Source organism: Synchiropus splendidus, chromosome 8, assembly GCF_027744825.2.
Source record: "Synchiropus splendidus isolate RoL2022-P1 chromosome 8, RoL_Sspl_1.0, whole genome shotgun sequence".
In the NCBI taxonomy this organism is placed as follows: domain Eukaryota; kingdom Metazoa; phylum Chordata; class Actinopteri; order Syngnathiformes; family Callionymidae; genus Synchiropus; species Synchiropus splendidus.
Genome location: NC_071341.1, coordinates 7099838 through 7124525, shown reverse-complemented (window position 1 = coordinate 7124525; position 24688 = coordinate 7099838).

Here is a 24688-nt window from a genome sequence, read left to right as displayed (position 1 = left end):
GCTGGTCCAGAACATCAAACCAGACCACATGTGAGGATTTTGAATCCGCGTATACATGCATTAAAGTACCTCCCAGACCTTGTGGAAGACGTTGAATGAATGAGTCCTGCAGTCAGGTTATCATATTTCATCAGTTTATTCGCTCTGGTAACAAAACAAGACACTTGAAGTGGAATTCCCTCAAACTTTTTTTTAACCTTTGTCCCAATTTCTCGCCTGATAAGCTTCCATTTTGACTACTCTGTCCAAACGGCTCACAGCAGGTCGATCTGCGCTCCGGTCCGTGAACCAGCGGAGTCTTCTGTTCTTTATCAGTCACATTAAACAATGAAGCAGTTCTGCTTGTCTGCTGGCAGTAATCAACGCTCTGACCCAAAGGAAAAGGGACACACAGCAGCAAGGCACCTCATCTGCTCCCCTCCACTTCAGCCCCGCCGCCTGTCATTATCTGGGCACCTCTTATTTCAGCCGCTGCCACCTCCTGCTCCTTGTCCTCCTTCGCCCCGCTCCTTCCTACACCTGTAATGACAGACGTTCTCTCCGCCCCCTTGACTCTGTCACTTCCCCTCCTCAGCCCCAGTGTTGCTCTGGCAACTGAATTAGTCCTCGCACCTCTGCCGATGGCTCCGGCGCCATCAGAGGGAGAAGGAGAGAAACTGTTGTGACGTTGTGAGATTAGGAAGCTAAAGAGCGGCCAGTGTTTGTGTGTTCACAGCTGTAATTAGCGCATTACGCTGTGAGTAATTCGCTCCAGCTAGTCATGCGGAGGAAATGGGCAAGTAATGGAGTGTTGCTCCAAAACACACCCACGGGGTCCATCAGGGACGCACACACCCACGACTTAAGCTGCTTTAACTCCAATCACGCGCTTGACAACATACACAGTGGCTTCTCTTGTTTTCATTACGGGGCAGAGAGACTGTTACCACGGCGATGAGCTCCTGTCACTGCCCCTGGAAGCGTGGACGGACGTTTCTCAAGTGTCAGGGAGGACAATGCACGGCCATTAGTCATTAACAGCTTCACTTCGATGCCTTATAAAAGGAGCCGATGAAGAGCAAAGCTTTTTTTCAAACATCCTTCCACAAAGAGAGTTGAGAAAGTTTTATTTTTTTCTTAATAGAGCAGCCTGAGAACTGTTTCTTAAGCTGGAAACGAGGCGCGTTTCCAAAGCTTCAGGCCAGGATTTAGCGCCGAGTGGAGGGAAGCTGGTTTAACTTTTTAAAAAGTGAAACAGGGGAGAAGAATGATTGCGCAATAATCTCCTCAAGTATGTTTCATAGTTCAAATACAAACGTTCAGCTATTGCTATAACCGTAGTTAGCATCCATTGCACAGGAGAATGATCCTTTATTTGTAGATGTGTCATGGTCGACGACGACTCTGTGAGGAAGAAGTTACCCTCTCACAGAAGACAAATGATCAGGTCATGGATTGGCTTCATCAGCCAACTGAACTGGCGAACACCACTGAAGAGCTGCAACAAACCTCATGCACATGATCACCACTCTGAAATAGTCTATGTATTTACCCCAATTCCTTGGAAATAATTTCTGCCAAATCGCAAGTCCATTCCTATCCATATGTTGAAACACAAACTCAACAGTGTGTGACGAAAAAGAAAAAGTTGGGTGCCAAAAACATACAGTAAACAAAATGATCGTGACATGTCAGACGAAACTACAATAAAAACCACCTTAACTGTCACTTTTGTGCATCAGAAAAATAACCCAATTACAACAGTAACAAAAATAAAAACAAATTTTCCTGCTAACTGCTAACACACTCTTCTATCCTCAAACTCATGCCACTGTGTAGACGCTTTTCCCTGCAGACCAGATCACATGTGTCAGCTAAAATCAACGCAACCTGCGAGGCAGTTTATACCACGGATACTGAAACCGTCTGCTGAGACACGGACGCCTCTCATGATCACTGACTCATAACAAATGAATGTGATAATCAGATGACAAGCCACGTCCGATCATGTGACTGACCATTGAATTTTGGGTGTTGACAAATGACACCAACACACTGTCTCTCTGGGACGTGGAAAGTTCAGTCACCAGGAGGAAATGAGAGCAGACATTTTCATTTGGATGTTTGATCTGCTGGTCTCTGCTCCTCCTCCACTTCAGCAGCAGAGATCCAGACGTGTCCACGCAGACGCGGGCAATATGTCCTGCCTCAGGTGAGAGCAGATCGAATCAAGTGTATCAAAGCAATCTCAGATATGAACGTTGGATGAATACGCAGATTTGAAATGAGCCACTTCCACATGCTGCACCTGCCTGCTCTGTGTCTGTGGCTTATTTATCACAGAAGCAACAGCTTTGTTGCGTAATATATGCGTAATATGTATATTACACACACACACACACACATATATATATATATGTATATATATATATATATATATATATATATATATATATATATATATATATATATATATATATATATATATATATATATATATATATACAGCACACACCTCTCATTCAATGCATTTTCTTCTTTTCCTATTTACATTCCTATATAAACAGTGAATGAACACATATGGAATTGTGGAAATGTAGTAGACAAAGAACTGTCCTTCTTCATATATTTGATGTCTTGGATCTATAATGCACAAAGAAGTAAAAATAAAGAAAGAAACACTGAATCCGAAGGTGTGTCCAAACTTTTGACCTGTACGGCATATATACAAGCAACAGTGAAAAAAAGTTGACCATTGCTCGGCGATGAATGGCGATGGGCTGATGAAGCTTCATGAAACAGGGTTGTCATTTTCTGAGCCCACTAGATGGCACCCTCTGCTCTAAACTCTTTAGCGCTTAACAACTATTTGAATGTAACCTTGTAAGAGGGCGGGGCATGTTGAAGTAGAAACGGGTGGTGTAGATGACGTACGTACAGAGGAAGAACTAAGCACATACTGGAATATGAATACCATTCCTGTTATTTCATGTGAGGCTATCAGCATTCGGTTTTCACTTTTATGGCCAACATTATTCATAAATACTGTGGCCTAATATCGGAGAATCTAACCTGCGACTCCTTTCCTCACAAAATATGTCAAACAATACCCATCTCAGACTCCGTCAGCAGAGCCAGCTAAGTCCAAATGTGTGGTACCACCATCCGCCGTCTGAAGTTCAACGTCAGCCATCTTCCGTACATGCTGACAGATGACAGCATTTAAGTGCCATGAATTCCAAGTCACCATGATAAAAAGGGGCCAAATGTCAGCGAAACAAACCAACAATATTGAACAAATCTGTCATGACCCAGCTGAGCCGCATCTCTACAGTTAATAAAGCAAAAGAGTCAACTGTCACCTCTATGTACTATAGGAGGCTGTGGTCCTCATCTGGAAACAGATTTTACCTTGTGCAGAAGGAAGTGTAAATGATGGGGGAAATAGACTGGCATCAAACAGAATGGACTCAGTAGCGTTAGGACGCATCCCATTGTCAAATATGCCGGTACTGTAGATGTAACCTGCAACACACTTACGCCCAAAGTAGCCAAAGAAATACTCATTAAATTTACTTTCCCTTTGTGCTCTACAGCAGTGTCAAAGACAAGCCTTTACTGAGGTTCACACTGCAGTGAGATAGAATTCATCTTTTCTTTTTTATTTTATCATGTCCAGATCAGAAACCCGGCACAGCAGGGGCCCCAGGCTGCTGGAACACATTTTTCACAGAGAACATTCAGATCAAAGGACCGTTCAAGCTCAGGCAAAACATCAATAAACATAAATTTGCTTAATGAATTTGTATCATTGAGGAGAAATAGATTCATTAATATGATTCATTTCCATCTCAGTTAATTGGTCAGAAATATGAAGCTTATTAGTGGCAGCGACTTCACACTAACCAAATCACAATATGTCTCAGCTCTTGAACTACGGCTGGCACCTCAGTGTTGCTTATCATCACAAACATGACATCAACATGAAGCGCAACTTTCAAACAAACGTTTTTATTGTTGGTGGGAAACAAAATCCAACCCTACATGGTCTGTGTGAAAAACTGATCAACCTAATAACTTTAGGCCCCACTGAACACAGGTGGGATTTTGGGTCATCTTTACAGAATAGGAGTGGTTTCAAGCATGAACCCCCTTTTTAAGGTCGTGCCACGGCCTTTGGCCAGACTCCAGGTCAGGACTTAGGGCCGCTTCATGTTGTTTGTCTACAGCTGGGGTGGGCAAACCTTTTGCTTTGTGGGCCACGTACATTAACAAAGGGGCCCCACCAGGACCAGCTGGACGGAGTGCTTTGGTAACCGCACCTCACTGGAGAAAAAATCCACATCTTGGGATGGTGATGTTGACAAGCTGACTCCAATGAATCTTCGCAAGTCCTCTTCCCGTGTTTGTCCTTTCAGGGACTCCAATGTCAAAAACCTTCGTTATGTCAAAAGTGTCCTTGATACCTCGGATAAAAAAAGGAGCTGAGCAGTGTCTTTGACATCGTTGCTTTCACCCAGTGCTAAAGAGTACAATGTGAATGGCTCTGTCAGCAGACGTTTGCTGGCCTTTGCTATTGTGAACAAAATCAATTTTCATAGGTCATAGGCCGACGCTTCACCTCAACCAAGCCAATGTATCGACAGTGCGCCACCTAGTGGGAAAACATCAGAATTGTATGGAAAATAAACCATTAACAAGGTTTATTCATTTAATGTTTTCAAGTTCAGCGGGCCGGAGTAAAACGTTTAACGGGCCGCATGTGGTCCCCGGGCCGTAATTTGCCCATGCCTTGCTACGCTTTACATACAGCCTCATCACCTTTTTCAGATCTCAGTTGTTTTCTTTCTCATTTCTTAGTGCATTTCTTTCTATCTCAGCATGATGCCAAGCTTTGGGGTGGGGTGTGAGTAACTGAACTCAGGTGTGATAAGGCAGTTTTTCCTCTCAGCACCTTGTAGGTTAAGTTATTCCCTTGCTTGACAATGAAAAACTGTATTTCAAACACTGCACTTTGTGCTTACTTGTGTAAATTTTTGTCTTTTTATTTGGATTTGGTTCATAAGATTTCAGTGTCATAAATATGGAAAAAAAATCATGGAGGGTAAACACTTTTTCACAATGTGACATTGTCTTTTTTTAAGGGCATTATCACTAGAATTATGTGACTGTTGAGAAATGGTTTTCACTAACTACATGTGGTGATCATTTGCACACATTGAGGTCATTACACCTCAGTGTCTCTCCCGTCCGTATCACCTTGTCTGGTAAACGTTTTGGTTGAGTGCATTGGAGAAAGGTCCCGCCCCTCTGAGCACCTTAAATAGACAGACTAGAAGCACAAGAGGTTTCTCAAACACAGTCTGCTTCAACTGTTGAGGGTATGAATTGCAACAGGCCGAGGAGTCAGAAATCCTTGGCGACCCATAGGAATGAATATGTGTTTGATAAAGAGATGGTGCAGGCCTGTGTCCCTCATCTGTCAGCAGCAGCAGCTCCATGATCATAATCTACCTGTATTTATAGCTGAACAATTAGTTGGTTCATGTCTCTCCTCTTCATATACTCATCTGTCTCTGAGAGACCTGTGCTGCAGAGGCTCGGGGGAACTGGGGTTAGCAGGGTGGCCGGCGACCATCCATCATGTGACCTTGTATAGAGGACGTGTTAGAGGGCGGATGCAGTTTCCTGTGTGATCTGAGAGAACGATGAGTTGTCTCAGTGCTGCAGGATTATGATTCCTTGTGTGGAAGACCCCTCAGCTCTTCTGTTTTGTTGTGCTATGGAGAGTGGGTCCAGCTGCAAGAGCAATCTTCACCAACCCCCTGATCCAGCCCATTGCAGGGGTTGTTCACGGCAACCTTCCGGCTGCTGACCCTTCTGAATGGGACCTACCTGCTCAGCACTTTTCATCAAAACAAAAGGAGCAAGTGTAACCTGAATAACCAACAATAGGATGTGTTCAAGGTGAGAATCTCATTGAGACACTGGGCCCAGGTGCAGTAGCTTGTGCTCACCACTGGTTCAGTTGGAGGTAAGGATCTTCAGAATTACTTGTGGACTAGTGGCCCTTTCCCAATGTACAAAGGGAGGCCAGAGGCCATTCTGAACAAAGCAGGGAGAATTTAAAGAACCTCCTCCAGCCTGGGTCTAGATCAGTGGTTCTGAACCTTTTTGATCTTGGGGCTCACCTTTCCCAGAAGATGTAGGCCTGGGGCCCGTACAAGTAATAGAACTGATTCATGACTCTTCATTTCATTTGTGATCGATAACCATATTTAATCTTCTCACACGTAAACAAAACCTTGTGAAATGACATGAACCCAAGTGATCATTACAGAGATACTTCATGTCATTGAAAAGTCCAACCAGCAGAAGCAGGTGCAAGTCACATACATAACCGAGTAAAATTCGGAATAAAATAAATATAATAAAACTATCTTTGAATATCATGAAATAAAAAAAATATATATTATATTGAAACTCCCAAGACGAAATAAGTAAAGTGTAAATGAAAGTATCGTCCAATTAATTTTCCAAACTGCTTCAACAGGTGCTTACATGAACTTGCACTTTCTTTATCATTTATTATAGAGCGGGCCACGTTTGTTACAGCTCACACAGCAAATCAACAACTCACCTGTTTGGCTGCGACACGTGATTTTAAACAAAGCTTTGAATATTTCCACAGACAAATGATGCAGTGCGGACATTTTGTCTGTTTTTCTAGCGGCTGTAGGTGAGCGCTGACTTTGAAATATGACGTACATGAATGGATATGTTTGTCACCAGCTATTGGTGTGTGAAAATATCTCCTCACACTTGGTCAGGGAAGAACAGGACCTTCTGTCTCTTTGTTTGCTACACATCCTCACTCCCTTGGCGTAATATATATATTGACACTGGGAAAGTGGACTTTTGCCTTTTTGGTCAGGAGTCAGAGTGAAGTGTCAAGTCGTTGTTCTCATTTCCAAGTCATGTCTCTTGTCCTATAATTGGAATGAGCTTGCGGTGATGTGCAGCCAGTCTACTTAGACCTCTGCACTGTTGTATCATCATGACGCAGTTGACCCCCAATATTCCAATTGCTGGACCTCAACAAGCTTCGTGACTGTAAAGTGTAAGTGTGTCAGCTTTGTTGCAGGCTTTGCTGAATGAAGAAGAACGGAAAGATGGATCAGCCGGGGCCAGGTTGTGTGGGACAAATGTTGAAGCTGCCATCTCCAAAATAGTCTGGCAGTGAAGCCAGCTGGTTGACTGACAAGATCATCCCATCACACACGCATCCAGTCTGCACACTGAATTTGGATCTAAATCCTGGATGGACTGTAAAGTCAGTGAAAAGTACACACACACACACACATGGCCAAACCATCAACACACTATTACTCATGAGTCATTTTATTAACAGCAACCCTAGAACTGTCCCTCAGCTATAAACCATTGGAATGAGCTTGAGAGTGTGTGGTTAAGTTGTGAACCGATCAGGACATTTATTTTCTCTGTTTGGCAGCGAGTGGGAAACCTGAGTGTGTGAGGTACAGAGAAATAAATAAAATAAAGGAGAGGGACAAAAACAAAGGCTTCTCTGATTGAATCTGTTGAGGCGTGGCATTGAGGTGGATCATGAGAGGTGTGCATGCTCATGTGTGCGTGTCGCACCACGGTCGGAACACTTCACAAAGTGGAAAAAGATGGGATTCCTCCCGTCCATCTGAAAGACACCTGTCAGAGAGTGTGTGTAAGTGATATCTCATGAGAGTGCAGGTGAGCTGCGGGACTCACACACAGTCTTGCATCAACATCCGTGTGAAAAGTGTGAGAGTGTGCGTGTCAGTAAAGTGCACAGTATGGCAAAACTGAGGAAAACCAGTTTGGGGTAAAACATTATGTGAGAGTCCATGAACTACCTGATGGGGGCATTGCAAACCCAACCTGAACTGTGTCTCAACAAAGCCACCTCCCATATTTTAACACAGTCCACGAATATCCGTTCAATATTTTTATTTCACGAAAGTGTACTTGAGTGTACTTTGGTATTCAGTAAGTATACAAGAATTACACTGCTAGCTTTCTAGGCAGAGACTTCTCATCCACAGATATAGATGTAGATATATATACATACTTACTGAATAAGTGGAGTGGACGACTTACTTACTTACTTTAATGTAGCATGTAGTTGCTACATTAAAGTAAACTTCCAGTATACTCCCACAGTTTTATTACAATATATAACAAAGTATGCTCACAGTTCACTTGAAAATAAGTATTTTTGCAAAGGGCCCATCACCATTTAGGTACAGGGGAGGAGAGGAGAGGGGAGGGAAAAATGGAGAACCAAGAAGACCAACTGACCCTGATAGTAAATCTTTATTTTTAAAGTACTGAACACTGTTCCGAAATGGCCTTACTGAGTGAAGAGAACTTAAACAAGAACACAGAATAAGAGCAAAGATGCAACTTGTCTTTTGTGAACAGCTTATTGCATTACATCTATAGTCAAAGAGTGGCTGCTTTCTCTCTCCTCTGTCTCAATTGGAATTGTAAACAGAAACAGTTATTATGTTGTTATTATTATTAAGTTATGGTTCTGCATCAGAACTGCTTAAATCAAATTAACTATACTGAAAATGCTTAGCAGACAGCACCACAGCTAATCCATGCTTCCTATATTAAACATATTGTACTAAATGAAATTCCATTTTATGAACTTACTATGACACTACTATGACTGTTGCAAAACTGTGCAACTAATAATTACCTCTAGTTTTCAGTAATCCCATTTCACAGTGACCAAAAACACAGTGTTCATTTGCCATATATATTCGCTATATTTGCTATAGTCCTAGAATCTATGGAACAAATAGGAGAATCAAAGGAGGAAGCTCCAAATCTTTCATCATATATTGGGGAGGTGTTGGAGAGTGGCCCTGCTAGACCCACTACTACACTGCTACAGTTTGTCTCTGTGCTGGTCTGTGTGCAACGTGTCAGGAGTCAGGAGGACACAAGGCAAAAGTGATAACTGTAACTCCTATAACCGATTTTCTTGAAACCCACCTTGTATTCAGCATGGTGCTGTGCATCTAAATTCACACAGCCGTAATGAAAAACACAAACAAAAACTAAGTAAATATTAATTTAATATAACGGCAACTGCAGGAGCGTGAGTTCTTGATCACAAATCCGTGAAAATGCTGGGTTTAAGTTCTCACTCAGGGCGCAGCTGTGTGTGGCACGCACACATAAATCACACTGGAGTGTCTGAGGATAGAAAACTCATCATGTTGAAATCACCAGCTTCCGAAAGATTTGATATGCATTGTGTATTCAGAAAGTGTCAATAAGCGGTCACCCCTTATGGATTGTGCGGTGTGATTGACAGGTGTTCCTTCTGCAGCCTAACTGTGAAATACGAGAACGTGTGCGAGCATTTGTGTGAGGCCGTGTAGGGGTGAGCACCAGAGATTGATCTGGAGCTTCATATACGTTCTTGATGCTGCAAGTGGTGCTCAGGTGCTGACAGATATACAGTCCTCATACATGTGCTGCAGGCGTCACATCACATGTTCTCTGGCTGCTCTTTAAAAAGCTTTTACTGGGGAGCGATTGAGTAAGAAGAGGCCTGATGGATAAGGCAGAAACACAAAAAAAGATTGATGAAGCGTCGATGGAAAAAGAGGAGCTCGATGAGGAGCTTTTGAGCTGCTCTGCAGAGAAATCGCAGAGAAGTGAAACCCACAATCCCTGTGAAGAGGGGCTTGATGGGCGTCTTTATCTTCTTGGCCAAACTATCTTTTGGTTTACAGCCACCTCGCCTACAACTACCTCATCCTACTTTCAGAAATAGCAGATGAATAAAATGGTGGTTGTTTTTTTTTCAGTCTGAATCAAACATGTTTGTTTGTCTCCATCTCAAAATAAATCACAGCAAAGTGGAAAAGCAGACTCGCTTTCTCTTCTCCTCAGTGGGCTCTGAGCTCTTCATGTAAGGATAAATAATCCTATATTGGACATGCATAGGTCATTTTCCTTTTAATGTTACTGTTACTGTCTTATTCTCTAGCAGTAAACAGTCACTTAAACAAAGCAAAACGCAACACAAAGGTTAAACAAAATAAAGGAAGAGCACATAGCCATCCTGAAAAAAAGCAGAAAACATGAGAATCTATGAATAACACACAAAATTGAATCTGAAAACACAAAATAAAACAAAACATTCAAGGCAAGAAAACGCCGTAGCAAATACCAAAACCCTAAAACAAACAGCACCTGTGCAATACAAAAGTAAATCAAAGATATGCAAGATATCCCAGAAGCATGACAACCTGAACTGCAACACAACACCTAGACATCAACCAAACCAAATATGCAGAAATATTTACTGAAAAACACCTGCAGCCGGAAACAAAAGAACTGGAGGAGGAAACTTGTGGTGGAAATGCACCAGTGCGTGTGGTTGTGACACCTACTGGTCACCCTGCATGTGATGTGACGTTGTCACCATGGAGACTAGTGTTTGGCCATTTCAAACTCAATAAACTTAAATGCAAACTGGTTGGCACATGAAAATAGGGTGTGGAATTTTTAAGTCACATTTGCTCTGTTCATTTGTTATTTAATGTGTCAAAAATGGCTTGTGTCGTTCTTACTTCTAGTGCTCTCTACAGATGCCATGCAGAGGAAGTCATTTTAGGCAGCAGTTGCATAGGTCTTCACACAGAATGAGGCACTTTTTGGACACACTTCATTCTTTTTTCTTCACTCCACTATCTCTCACTCCCATTAAAGTAGGTAGCCCTGCAGACTCACCTTCTTATCCATGTGATCCATGAGCCAAGTTATTACACTGTCCTGTTCACACGCAGACCTCTTCTGACATACAGAACGCCCTGCGTCTATGGTGGATATTTTAGGACACAATATTTATGGAGTGTATTCAGTTCAGAAAAAATCATCTCTAACTCAGAGATGAACTTGTGCTACAGTAGTTTCTCTGTCGAGGGAGGTCAAGTTATAGACTGGGCATCAGTGTCCCAGCAATTCTGTGATCCTCTGGTGACAATAAAACAATATTGCATGAACAATGGCAAACTCTTTCGCCAGAGTGACCTGAAAATGGCTTAACTTCAGTGATTCGACTATAGGCCTTAGGTTTACTGGGTTGTTGTAATGTCATGTATTCATTTTTTGTTACCGGGTGCCAGGGTGTGTGAGCAGCAGCAGTGATGAGCTGATGAGGCAAGTTCATGAGGGTGTCCACATTTTCAGAGCCCAGTAGGAGGCGCTCTCTGTGTGAAAATGAGGTTTTGATTAAAATGGTTGTTCAGGCATTGCGCCATCTAGTGGTCTCTGGAAGTGCAGGCACTGTGTCATGAAGCCTCATACTGTAAGCCCATCACTACACAAGTGAATGAGGATTCGCTCGTGACTATCCTACATCCAGTTGGAACAGTGACAATAGAGCCACGTGGCACCAACATCACTCCGTATATAAAGCTCCAGGTGTGTGTGTCTGCATGAGCGCACGTACCTAGTCACTCTCAGTCAGCTTGAATAGTCAGAAAGTTCTACCATTTTGTGGCACTTTTATCCAGGAGATTTTATGAGGGCCACCGCTCAAACTTTTCTATTCATCTAAAAGATGAAGGAGAGAGGAGATGGGATCAGTCAAAACCAGAAACGTGTCTTAGCCAGGAAGAAGAGGGCCACACAAGCAAGGCTATCCTTTGCTTGAGATTTCACACGGGTCACTCTATGAAGAGAAGCGACCTTAAATTCTGAAAGGAGGAAGTGCTAATGATGGAAAACCCAATTTGTTTCTTCTCTGTTGACAGCAAGCAGGAACAACCAAACACTTCCGTATTTTCATGTGCGATCCTGGCAAAGCAACTCTTTCTTCAGGCATCAGAAAGTTCTCAGCTTGCTTCTCATTGCAGTCCAGCCCAGTGAAGTTCAGATGAGCCTCTCTGATCAGTGCTGACGCTCAGCTTTGGTCCCGCTCTACAAACAGCTGTCTGGTTAGTTTACAATCTGTCCTCGCTGGTGGTTTGTTTTTTCTTGTTAATTGATGGATGAAGCAGGAGGAGCACTGTTGCCTGGGTCCTGCTGGCTGTTCTGCCGAGGTCGGCGTGCGACCACTGGATCTTGTTAGCAAACAATGACGGACTCTTAACAATAGCTGTTGTCATCACTTGAAGATAAGGATCTCTGATGATGTCATGTTTGGCAGGAAATGGTTTCCGCTGGTGCCAGGAAATCCAGAACGCCCCCTAACTTGCTGTAATGATCAGAGTGTGTGTGATATTCCACTGGTCTGACATCAAGGGCAGCAGCTGCTAACCGTGTCAGCAGAGTCAATCTAAACCCCGCGTTGCGCTTTTATGGCAATCTGTTTCTGGTGTCACATTGACGTAGTCCAGCTTTTTATTTCCAAACCGAAAAGAGCACCTCACCCCGAACTCAACAAACACCCTGCCATTAAGTTTGATGCTGAAATATTTGGATTTCATTTTTCTGGTTAGTTAAAACAGCAACTGAAGAAGGAGGTGAGCCAGTGTGAGGACAGTACATGGCGGTGTGTGAGAGTTAGGGTTGTTGGCCTGTCACTAAAAACTTGTTAGGACTCCCAGAGAGCCACACGGGGGATGGGAGGGGAGTCACAATTTATGCGAGTACGTGTATGTGTGCCAGAGCTCTTTAGACCCCATTAGCAGGGTTTTTTTTTTTCCAAGAGAATGTAATTGATTGAAGGTTGTTGGAAGGATACCGCTGTTTTTAAAGCGAGTGCCACGCTCCCTCTTAAACGATTCCAACACTTTTTATCAGGCCGCTTAAAAGGAATGAAAAGGATTTGTTTTGGCCGAGCTGTGTGCCAGTGCTTGTGCGACTGAAGATGAGGCGGAGCAGGAAGTGAGGAAAAAATACATGTCAAAGAGATGGGGAATAAATTAAAAAAAAAAAAGTCAAATGTTTGTGTTTCTTGCAGACAAATCAGTGTTTGTATTGATTTTCCAGCCTCTTAGTTACACTGGGAAACACATTCTAAACAACCAGGATGTGTGGAAATTGTCTTTCACAGTTACACAAGTGGTGAAATGTCCACCTCTTATGTAACCTGGGGTCCATCCTGGAACCCTAAGACCTGGAGCAAGGTACTTTACAGCAGCTATTCTGCAGCACTATGGTCAATGGACATCATACCCTCACTCCCAGTGGTTGAGTCTTATCAACATCTGGGGGTCTACGGGTCAATTTGCAACTCCTGTGGGGCCCTTTTCAGGTTTCAATCTCCTCTCGCATACTGAAAGAATGTAATTGTGTCACAACCAAGTTTGAAAATGTTTTTTTGAGTTAAAGATGACTTGACAGATGACTTGCTGAAAAAAAGGTACTTAAAAAGGGAAAAAAGGGACAAGAACTACAAAAATGGCTGATGCCGTGATCGGAACTGTCACAAAAATCTTTGCAAATTTGTCACCCAACCCCAGGTCCCTATCCATTGAACAAGATCCTTGATCTGTTTTTCAGTCAAGCCGTCCACAGTAAAACATGGGCTGCATGTGTGCAGCTGGATGGAATCGGGGCGGTACATCATTGATCCCATAATGCTTTCAGTGGACTACAGTAAAATGTGGTCTGAACAAATGGCGGGTAAATGGGTTAATGACGTACAAGACAGGCTTATTTTTATCATATAAATGCATGAGCATCAGTCTTTCATATTCCATTGCATGTTAAGGTGATGTTTCTTCTGGATAACTCTGTGGATATTCCTTAAAACCTTAAAACATAAAGCATAACAAGGGCCCAAAAACACAATTCTCTGAGCTGCTTTATTGTTACAATCAAGTCTTTTTCATACTTTGAGTATAATTGATGATCTGTTGCAGTGCAACTTCATCATGTCCCTGGCAAATGGATTCGAAGATTTGACTGGGTCTGAATGTCTTTGCAGCTAGTTTTACTGTCTCCTTTGTCTCCCAGAAACCATCCTATTTCTATCTTGCTGAACTGGCCTTTGGCTCTGCTCTTATTTTCTGGTCAGTTTTTGCCAAGTGGTTTTAAACATTAGACACTGGCTTATTTAAAATCTCAACTAGTGTCAGTGAGTGTGATACATGTAGCACTCACAAATACTCCATTTGTAGTGCATCATGAATAATAGTTTGTACTTTCTCTGACCTCTAGTTTTGAGCAACCACCTGTCGCGGAACATCTACCAGATTCTGGGGTTCATGACGTCGTCTTTGTGTTTTTTAACCTTGACCCAGAAATGAGTCCAGGTTTATTAACCTAAGCTTGCTTAAGCTGTCGTCAACATTGAGGTGTTTGATGAAGCGAATAAGGATGAAAAGGTGTTTTAAGAAAGACATATTTAATCATTTAGAAAAGCCAAACTTCTCGGGCGACAGTTGTTAACTTGACAAATACGCTCACTTCTTGGAAGTGTCTGAAGCTCTTTTCCTGGAGCCCCTCCAGGACACTTTTGTCAGGAACTTGTGATGTCATATTAGAGGCTGTGATTGATTTTGCCATCCAGCCGCAGATGCCGTTATTGGTGGCCAACATAAATCACAAAAGTGGTCCGGTTAATTGAGAAGCCACAGAGTGACTCAGCTGGAATTTAATGGCACTGTGGATGAGGCCCAAAAACAGTTGAGAACATTTTGAATGCCGGAGCAGCGTTTGATGGATCTCATCTTCTGGCGGGTGACACGTGCTGCTGCAGCTATTTAGAGGTTCGACAGAAGAAGCAAACACGCTTCAATCATCCGGACGCTTAAGGATGACTTGCCTTTCGAGTGCCGTCCTGCTTGTAGTGGAACACCATCGCCGTAAATATCTTGCCTGGACGGCCTCTCCTGGACTGGAGGGTGGTGGAAACTCATTGATTTATTATTCTTGTTAGCCTGATTGAAAAGTTTGTGTGTGTACGTGGTGAACAGTTGTTTTAAAATATGGATAGTTGAAAATGATGTGAGGTTTCAAACCAGGCAGCGCCATCTAATGGATAGTGATGGGATTATGAGGGTTCGTGAATCAGAGTCTTCATTCAGCGGCCACTAGATGGCACTCTTTGCTTCACAATCTTTGGATTTGAACAACACCAATGAAACCTCACATCATTTCTAAACCAAGAGCGCCACCTGCTGAGCTCTGAAAATGAGCACACTGTTTCATGAAGCCTCAGCAGCCCCTCACAAGTTTCTAGGAATATAATCTAACGCCACTGTCACCCTGCTGCCCAGCTGCGACAGTTGAAGTCACTTCATTTTGCCGTGACCCAACACAATCCTTGAGTCATGGACGGTGTTTGGTCGATTGATTGTATGCTCTCATGCTCTCATGAAGTCTTATTGGCGGAGGTCTGCTCTGTCACTGTGTTTTTCGAGGGACACTATACTCACATGTCGTCTCCTCTTGACGTTGTTAAAGCTTAATTCAATACTATACTTGTTTTCATTTCCCCCTTGCTGGACGCATGCACATAAAAAGAGACTCTTCTGAGTCACACAAAGCTTTTCCTGATGTTGTGTTTCCCATTTGCTTCACAAACTATCAAAATACATTTCCTCAGTTTGCTGAATCGTCCTGCTGCTTTGGGATGAACACAGTTTTGTCTGTGAGTTAGAGAGTTGATCGATGTTCAACTTCAGAAAACAATCCCTGAAACATCTTCAATAGTTTTAGAACCAAAGGGGAGAGGATGTTTGAGACAGTAGCTAAGACATGTTGCAGGATTGCAGCAGGGTTGGTGAAGGTTTTCAGTAGGAGTGACAAAGATGGACAAGATTATAAACCGGCATGTCAAAGGCACCGTATATGGCTAACAGTTGGGAGATAAAAATCAGGAAGGACTGACTCAGATGGTTTGCATGCGATTGATCTTCCAGGCACAACTAAACGCTATACAAATAAACAACAACATCTCATTCATCCAGCAGTGATGCCTTGTGACCTGAGCTCTTTCACACCTCGAGTTAGGCAAACTTGATTTGAGCCAGCAATGACTCACTCACCATGGAAAAAAAGTCAAACCTAATCTTGAATTTTTTGACTCGCACCCAGACCTCTGAACTCTCTCAGTTCCAAACTCACTAAACTCTTGTATTTTTGCTTTTCTGTGCCTGTGCTAAATAACAAGCTTCCCTTTTCTTGTCACCAGCTTCACCTCATTCTTCCCTGGTGAAAGCCTCTCATAAGCTCTTGACAGTTCTGTTTAGTCAGGGTAGTTTCTTTCTTCAAAGACGCTTGAAACCCCCTGGTGGCCATCAATGTTTCCACAGGTTTTAAGTTGTTTGGGTGAGGTTAGACAGCAGAACGCACTGAGCTTGTTGCTGTATGATTGACATGCAGATTGAAATAATCGATCGAAACCAGGTGCAAAAAAAGAACATTTTTTCTGAATGAGCTTCTGCATCACAATTTTTCAGGAAGAACTTTTGATCTAAGTTGAGGTTCATGACCTCAGCTAGTCTGGAGGCCTCTGCTGTTGCTCCTAGAAGACAAATGGGTGTGTTGGAGTCAGGACTTCTGAAGGTCTGTCAGCAGTTTTGGGTTAAATCCTGGGGCTAAGAAGAAATCCTCCAGCTTCTGCGTGTGAGCCGCCAACTGCGAAACCAGACCATCAGCCGCTATGAGCCGTGCTCCCATGAGAGGCTGGGAGTCTGGAGCGGCTCGGCGGGTGTGCGAGTTGCATGTGAAAAGGCTCACACGTGTTTTTGTACTCCGGCGTGGGTGTGAATACGCTTGCCAGCAGTAACGTGAACCTTGGCCTGCACGGCTAACATCAGGCCTTGTGTGAATTGGAGCTGCCGTTCACCTCCACCGCTGTGTCTCATTTAAAGTCAATCTAGAGGAAATAACGCCACGTCTGGAAATGTCATCAAGACATCCCAGCAGGCCCAATGTAAAGTCCTTAAAGAAACCAAAGAAGTATTCAGTCATCTTTAAATATTTCAGTGAGGGCGGTGGGTGTGCTTCCATAGTATGGTATCAGCACCAGCAGTCAGAGCAGCCTGCCACATCAGGTCATGTACACAGAACAGTATTAAGTGCCTGACCATGTGATCGGTGAAGTGTGACAGGTGGAGATCCTCAACAGGTTGTTTTGAGAGTCAAAACATTATCACCCGAATGTTGCAAACAAACTTCATCTACCTCTTTCTATGTGGGCAGATTCATTTTGAGTCTGCGTTTTCCAAACTGGACCCGCTATAAACAATAAAGCATCCACCTTTCCAACCTGTACAGTTTTTGTTAATGTGTGGTTTCTCCCCACTGCTAGGACTTTGACTCTACTTGCTTTTCCCAGTGGATGGTGGTATGTAGTGAAGAGTGACTCGAGCCTACACTCAGTCAAGGAAGAGTCCTCCTTTTAAGGAGGCAGAGGGAGAGCTCCTGGGAAACTAAGTTTATTCGATGGAGTTTATGCACATTTTCAAATGTAAATAATTCAAATTATAGAGAGTATGGTGCACACACATACTGATGTGTTCATTTTCAATCAATATATTTGTTGATCTTTCAAACTGAAGTATCGAACTTCAGTTTGCTTGTGCTTTGTGGCTATTTTATGGGCGAAGTTCGAACCATGATGCCATCTGAAGCTTGCCGTTGCACTTGTTCCTCCAAAAATATTCAACAGAAACTTTCTTTTCACAAGTAAATATTATCGATACTTTAGTTTATTGTTATTGTTTTCATCATTTTTCATCATTTACAAACCGATGTGTTAAGTGAAGGCTCAATCTGTGAGGCAGGATATTTGAGGCACAATTGAGGGTCATGGGGGTCACAGACCTCACTCAGTGGATCGCCATTGAAGCATGGCATGTCATGACATTACATTGTTAGTTTATAACCCACAGTGCAACTGGTGGAAAAAATCTATATAGTATATAGGGGGATGTCAGTTTTTCCACTCAGACATCTCAATACATATGATTTTACATAAATGACAGAATGGCAACATGCTGTGAAATAGAGGTTAGAATCACAATCCATTTATTGGAAAAAAAACAGAATGAATGCAGAGTTTCCATCAGACTGGGCTCCTCAGGAAAGTGCCCTTCAGCGACGAATTTCTGGTGCCATGTGACCTTTTTCATGTCTGTGATTGGCTGAGCAGCTGCCCTGAAGGGGCATTGTTGCCAGTGACCCACAAGCAGTATGTGATGAAGAGGAAGCTGTAAAATGCAATGATTTAAAGTTAAACCAGGCGTTAAAATGTTTATGAAGAATACATCTTTACCAATGTATCATGATGAATAGCTTGATTCTAACACGCACAGAACTGTGGAAACAAGTTGCCTGTCTGAGCTGCTGTAAATACATCCAGTCAGCCTCAGAGGGAGAGACAGCGCTGTGCACCGCCTCATGCATTTCCACACACTCGAGCGACTCCTAACAAGCCACGTGCCATTAGCATATACTTTTTGAGCTGGACGTATTACACCCGTCATTAGCTGCAGTTTAAATGCAGACAGAGTAAATAAATCATGGTTCAATTAATTGAGTAAGCTGTGGTTAAAGCTGCTCAACACACAAATATCAAGCCAAGTGTTTTCAGTGCTCCAGAGTCATTGTCAGAACACCTTTATTGTGAAGTCTCTTAATGGGGCAAATGGAGAACCACCTTCACAGTAAGTTTAACATTATTTGTTAAAGATATTTCCACTCCGTTTTCAATTCAAAATAATGATGAGGCAAGCTACCGTCAGAAAGCCTTTGACGCACAGAACATTTACATATTTGCTGTAACTGCCACTTATCTGAGCTGGAAGATAAAAAGTGGAATATTGTGAAAGGCTGAATACAAATGAGCAAACAATCACAAGGAGGATCGGGGATAATACACCTGACAATTGCTACTCAGGTCCGTGGAGAGGTTTGGGAAAGCAGGATGAGTGATATGTGTATTGCAGCGGTATTCAGAAGGGAAATCACGAGGAGACGACGCAGACTTATTTATACACCTCATTTCAGCCCCGGAATCTGTGCTTTGGAGGAAACGACATTATAATACACTTGTAATATTTGGCAAAATAAAATCAGTGAAACATAATAAATGTGACCAAATTATACACGAAAGAAAGGATGACACAATTGAAATGAATCAATAAAATAAAAAAAAGATATACTGAGGCTTCATGAAACAGCGCCCTCCTTTTCAGATCTCAGTAGATGGCGCTCTTAGTTTACAAAAAATGTGAGATTCCATTAAGATAGCTGTTCAATTTCAACGATATTAGTCATCTAGTGGCCTCTGAAAATGAGCACCCTGGTAACTACAAATGGCAATTCCGTGGGGTTCATTTCCAAAACTGCAGTTGGATCTACTATTGGCCAGGTAGTGTACAAACTGCAGGAAGCAGGGCTTTTCTTTGACCTCTGTTTGAGCTTTTCACACTATATATATATATATATATATATATATCTTCTGAGCTCTGAAAATGATGCCATACATTGTTCACATGAAGGTATAAAAAATATGCTATTCCTGCAGCCCTCAAAATGCAGTGATCATAAACGTGGACACATTAGAGACGGATGACATTTCGGAGATGCGAGCGCTCCCCCACAGCCGGGGGAGAAAGCGTTGAAGGGTTAGACTGTGTTAATGATGCAAATCATTTGCTCCGGCCTTCGCGGTGAGCACAGCTCCGGCAGTCGTCTGTCAGAATGTGAAAGATCTGAGTGCCGAAGCGATTCTGTTCTTCCATCATCAAAACATCAAACAGGGCCGTAACTATTGAGCAGAGTTGCTCATCCCTTTAATAGACTTACTGCTGCCTGGAGATTTACGGCCAGGAGCAGCCAAGCTGGAGACCTAGCACCTGCCTAAACCTGAGGAACAACTCCTCCACACAACAGTCATGTGTGTGTCCGTCTGGTTGATCCTTATACTGACCAAATTCAAGCCGCAATTTGAAGATAAAGACATCAAGATAAGTGGGCCATTATAACTGGGTCACTTTGGTTCCGAATCCGCTCTGTGTTTTGGATGGTTAAGTCAAGGGTGAGAGGATGGGGAAATGAATATGGCAGTGAGCGGACCACACAAAGATGGTGCAACAAACCTATGCATGTATGTGTGTGTGGTGTTGGTTGATCTATTCTTGTGAGGACCAATTCTGGGAAAAGCTTTTCCCTGTGAGGACATTTGGCTTAGTCACAGCTGTTTTGCCACTCCTAACAAAGTTAAGGCTAAGCTTGAAGATAAACACTTCAAAACAACAAGGTATTTAAAATGGGGTTTCAGTTTGGTTCAGAGTCCTGGTTAAGGTGAGCCGTTTGTTTTGGATGGTTAGGTTTATGGTGAGAGGCTGGGGAAAGGGTTATGGCAATGAGAGGTCCTCACAACATCCTAACAAGGATAGAAACACGAGCGTCAACTTGCCACACTCATAGTTGGCTCCCATGTCTCTGTGGGACGTGAAACTCCACTGGACCACGGTCAGTCTTTGGCACCTTTGTGTTACCTGTGGTGGAAAATAAGGTGTGGTGATAGCTCATGACGTTTCACAAAACATTGTCCTCATTTTCAAAGCTCAGTAGGTGGCGCTCTCAGCTATTTTTATTTAGTTTTTTAATGAAAGGTTTAATTCAAACGGCTGTTCAAATGTCCCAATATTTTAGTGTGTTGTGCGCCCTCTCCTGTGCTCTGAGAATGAGGACACTTTCGTGAAGCCCCTCACGTGTTTCACACGCGAGGATGAGTTAGGAACTCTGGAACAAAAGGTCACTACAGAAGTACATTTTGAAAACATACCCTCATGGTACCACAGTAGATAATGAACAAATGTGAAAAATGGAAAGGTAACTAGTTCATCTAAATGGCTGTAGAGAGGGTGGTGGCACTGAAACATCTCTGGTGTGTATTTTAATGCTTCAATGCAGTTCAACGGAGCGTTTAAGGGACATGAAAGACAGTACTGAGAGAGCTTCCGGATGCGCTTAGTAGGTTATCGATAATCATCATTCACCCTCAGTTCAAAACCTCTCACTGTCGCACCACAACTTGTTACATCTACAACTGCAATGTGATCATGGTGGTATTAAGAGAATTATTAAATCGGGTCTGCAGGTACCTATTGCACCGACCACCACTGGGTCAGTTATAATGACTTAAAGGCTGCACCTAAATTGTGAAAACAGAAGGTCTTAAATCCAACCTTTTAAATCCATGGAACAACAAACACTGTCTAGTTATCACCACTGGGTTCCTGCTCAAACCATCTTTCTCCATCATTTTCAGATGAAACGGCTTCAGGTCTGCATGCACTTAGTAACTCAAGAAGAAAAACAACACCCTTCGTTGGACATGAACATGACTTCAGCTCTGGCTGTCTGGGGATTTGATGAAGGAGAGGAAGCCAAGAGATGGAAGGAAATACGGATGAGTGAGAGGGAAAGAAAGCAGGAGGAGACGTCGCATAGGACACAACAAATGCATAGATTGTGCAGTTGCTGTGTGCAGAGGGGGGAACTAAAGCGCCTGAGAGGGTGGAAAAGGACAGGTATGAAAACAGGAGGCTGAGGAGGGACCAAATGGAACCGACATGGTCAATCAGACTGCTGGAGGGAGTTTGATGTCTGAAGAAATGAGACATTGTGAAGACAAAATTGATATTTAGTGAGGATTCAGAAGGGAATCAGTGGAGCGCCAGATGTTTCTGTGTTGGTTCAATAATTGGGCTTTACGTATGTAATCCGTCTCAGATTCTTTATATTGCATTTCACACCTTGTTGAATCGGTATTAATACAGTAGCACCAACTACCCATCCTTTTCTTTGATGGTTTTGTCCTGGTTGCACAAGTCCAGTAATGTGCTGAGACACTGTTAGATGTAATTGCAAAATGAATTCAATGATATGAATGTTATTATTATTATTATTATTATTGTAACCTCAACCTCAGCACCAGTGGTGGGTTGATGAGACTTCCTGAAACAGTGCCGCCAGTCACCTTAAGCCCTGACGGTTGCACTCTTGGTTTGAAATGATTTGAAGTTTCAGTGAAATAATCGTTTGAATCCAAATATTTTAAAGCAGAGAGTAGCAGAGTGCGACCTCGTGGGCTGTCAAAATGAGGACACGTTTAACGAAGCCTCAAAAGTGTGCCGGAGGCCCACTTACCTGAAAAAAAAAATAATAAAGGTGATTCCCAGAACGGCTTAAATAAAGGTGATTCCTGCATACAAGCAGCTGAAATGGATTTCTCTGACAGGTGGCAGGTGTCTCCCTCAGACATAAGGTGAGGAGTTCTGTCACTCAGGAGAGACTTGGACTAGAGCTCCGGCTTCTCCGCTTTGAGAGGCGTCAGTTGAGGTGGTTCCTGGATGCCTCCGTTTGGAAGCTAAAAAAGCTTTAAGGTGTTTCCATTATTTTGTCCAACCCTTGTATGTCTTCACTAGCCTGGGAACATCTCGTGATCCCCCAGTCGGGGCTGTTAGATGTTGCCTGGCAGACAGGCATTTGGCACGACATTTTGAAGCTGCTGCCGCCGCGATAACTGCTTATCAATTGCCGGATGGATGGATGGATGGATGGATGGATGGTTGGATGGATGGTTGGATGGATGGATGCATGGATGCATGGATGGATGGATGGTGATTCCCTGAAGGGGTCAGAAGCCCAGCAGGCATGGCTGATGTCACCTTGCAGTTCAAAGAAGCAAGCGCCTGCAGCAAGTTTCAGCAGATATGTGGACAGGCATTCGCAGTTTTACAGCGCCAACGTGGCTAGTTGGACATTGTGCAGCAGTCTGATCACAATGTTAGAGGGTCTAGAGGACATGTGCTGGAGCCTGAGCCAATGCTGGAGCACCAAAAAGGAGGGGTCCTGCACCTCGAAGAGCTCACTGTAGCGTCACTGAATGACATATTTCCCAAGATATCAAAAGTAGAAATTGAGTTTTTAGGACAACAGCTCTTCAGAATCTTGCTGCAAAAGGCAACGTCCTATTCCATATAGCCAATGTCAGGACTTAGCCAGTCCAGGAGTCACCTGATGCAGCAACCACGGGTCACTCCAGGAAGCAAAGCCCTCAAAAACTCAGAAAATTCAAATTCTTTGTGGGGGTGGACTCTGTATTGAGCTAGCAAGAAACTGGAATACCACTCATACTGATCATGATACTCGAACAAGATGACACCAGGCTGCTTTATACCAGCCAGCTGCTCATTATTGAGCAGAGTGGTGCATAAATATTATGTGATAAACTGAAAAGAGTTTGTATTCAACCACTTAAGTTCTTCACAGGAACAGAACAGGTTCACAATCGCGAGCCATGCCTACAAGAAGACATACCTCCTTCATGTCGTGGACCATGTCAGCTGTGTTTTCCATCTGGTTCACCTGATTCTGAACATGGAACACCACGTGAAAAATCACACATCATATTCTTCAAGCCTGTTAAGGTCATGTCTGGCTAGACTTGAGTGTTGAGCTGCAAATAGTAGGATCAGTGGCAATAGGCGTTTGCACCAGTAATGCACCAGTAATGCACCAGTAATGCACCAGTGAGGAAGTGAAGTCATGGCAAGGAGGTTTTGGATTGCTTCAGAACCAGGTCCACAGCGAGCTGCCACAGCCAATGAGGGTGTGGAATGTGGTGACGATCCCACACCTACAGTGATGTAGGGGCTTGAAATGTACCAATGATACACAGCAATTCTATAAGTGTAAAAAACACCACAGATCAAAGTACATTTTATTAAAGAAATCTACCTTCCACCAACACTTTTGAAGGGGATCTGCTCAGGTGGGAGTACACCTACTGCTATGTTATGGAAACATACCCTGAGGGGTATAAAAGAAGGATTTAATGCAGTATTTGGAGAGCTGGTGTTGATGTGAAAGTTTAGTAATAATTTCTGAATGCCTGCTTTCACACTTCCAAAGTCTTTGAAGAGAACACCTGAAATGAAAATGGAGAATGAAGGACAAATGCTTTTCGTGGCTTACAGCCTTTGAATGTGACCCTGTGAGTTTTGTGAGGCGCTGTACTTGTATTCCTGCAGGGTAAAGATGAGATATGGCGAGTGTAGAATCTATATGCATAGTGTCACCAAGAGAAAACACAAGGAGAGAGAAAGAGAGCGAGAGCCAGCATCAGGGATGGGTGGCAGAGGAAGACAGTAAATTAGTCATAATAAAATCATGGAGGAGAAATGGCTAAGAGTATCGATGTGATATTTTGAGCAGTCAGAGATGGAGCACAGTGAGGTTGTGTACAGATGAACACGCATGAGTGGATGCATTCAGAAAGGATATGAAAGAGAGAGGTAATGCAGAGACACAACAGATGACGGATTCACCCATTCAGTATGAATCGCACACACACACACACTCACACACAGCCACACACCATGTCTGAGGGGTCAGCCATTTATCCACTACTATTACTGCAGACACTGCTGTGAAATTGTCCAATAAATCAGTGTCTGCGGTCAATGGTGCTCCCCCTACTGACCATCTGCTTGTGTCTGACTGCAATCATGTGCAAAGACAGTGCTCTGAACACATGAGCGCGAACAAATATTCACTTTACACTTGCCTGCAAACTGCGCCAACTTCAGGAGGCTCCATCAAACCTGGTTCCTAGTGCGTTTCTGAAACATTAATATTGACATAAGTCTGACCGATTTACTGTATTCTAACTAAAATTGCTATTTAAAACTGCTCGATTTTGAGATTGTGA